Source organism: Choloepus didactylus, chromosome 7 (assembly GCF_015220235.1).
Source record: "Choloepus didactylus isolate mChoDid1 chromosome 7, mChoDid1.pri, whole genome shotgun sequence".
Taxonomy (NCBI): domain Eukaryota; kingdom Metazoa; phylum Chordata; class Mammalia; order Pilosa; family Megalonychidae; genus Choloepus; species Choloepus didactylus.
The window spans coordinates 123066944-123068486 of record NC_051313.1 but is presented as its reverse complement, the minus strand read 5'-3'; the positions used below and the strand labels follow the sequence as shown (position 1 = coordinate 123068486).

The 1543-nt window shown below is 44.6% G+C and overlaps 1 pseudogene; it reads right to left on the bottom strand.

Annotated features, from left to right (window-relative positions):
- Positions 1-636: 636 nt before the first annotated feature.
- LOC119540758 lies at positions 637-1543 on the bottom strand (annotated as a pseudogene).

The following is a 1543-nucleotide window of genomic DNA, read 5'->3' as shown; positions in this document are numbered from 1 at the left end:
TATTACCTTTTTAATGTTTTAATCAGGATAATAATGGAGCTCATTACTTTTTGACTCTTAAGTAAACTTGGAAACAAAAAAGTTAAACAAAATTGGCATAAGTTCAAAAGGAAGTTTTGGAGTTAAAATTCAAATTCTTTAGTTTAAACTCTCCACTATACCCCACAGGCCAAATGAAGGATTTTCATTGTGGTAAATGGAAGAGAAAGTCTCTCTTTGAAGAGAGGTTTTTTCATGATTGTTAAAATATTGATGGGAAGGGATATAATGTAGAAGCAGCAGGGAAAATGCTTGCTAAGCACATCATATCACTGGAGAGAAAGGAAGGAATTCAAGATAGAAAAGACAAGAAGGAAGGACATGAAAAAAGAAAGGATGGCTGGAGAAAAATACAGGAAGTAAGGGACAGGAAGAAGCAGAAATATTGCCTTACATAGGGCACAAAAGAAGCCTGGGAGAAAGACTGGAGAGGATACATATTTCTGAGGCCAAGTGTAATACAATAATGCAGACTGAAAAGTGCATCCATTCCTTCCTTATAGGCTGGTAAATTTCTTGAGTGAAGGAATACACAAGATAATTTCAGGGTTCCTTTTTGCCATCAGATTGACTATTGTGTGTATTCTGCATCATGTTCTATGAGCTCAGGTCTCTGTGAAATAGTCTTCCCAGTGCTCCTTTCACATCTTTATTCCTCAGTGTGTAGATGAGAGGATTGAGGGAGAAGAATTTCCCATGAGTGTGGGCATAGGAGCTGTTGGGCTGGATGTAGACAGCTGTGATGGTCCCTTAGAAGAGGGTCACCACTGTCAGGTGAGACCCACATGTTCCCAGGGTCTTGCGCCAGGCCTGGACTGACCTCATCCTCAGGACAGCCTTGGCTATATGTCCATAGGACATCAATATCAGGGCTAAGGGCAGGAGAAGCAAGACCAGTGAAGTAACAAATATCTGGATCTCGACGGCATGGATGTCCACACATGCAAGCTTGATCATGGAGGGCACCTCACAGAAGAAATGATGGAGCTTCCTGTGACCACAGCGAGGCAGCCAGAGGGTGACAGTGCTATGGATGAGAGTGTTTCCTAGTCCACTCAGCCACGAAACCCCTGACAGAGTGTGGCACACTTGTGGGTTCATCACAGAGGCATAGTGGAGGGGTTTGCAAACAGCAGCATAGCGATCAAAAGCCATTACAGCTAGGAGAACACACTCAGTGAACCCCAGTGCCAGGTAGACATAGAGCTGGACTGCACAGCCCAAGGATGTGATGGTCTTGGCTGGTCCCCTGAGGTTCCACAGCAGCTGGGGGACAATGCTGGTGGTAAAGCAGACATCAACCAGGGAGAGGTGAGTGAGGAAAATGTACATGGGGGTTTTGAGCTTGAGATCTATGGAGGAAATCAGAATAATGAGTGTACTTCCCCCAAGTGTGAGGAGATAGGACACCAAAACTACCACAGAGTATCTTTTCCAGCTGGGGTTGGTCAGAGAAGCCCACCAGGATGAACTGTCCACTGACACTGCTATTGGTTATCGCCAT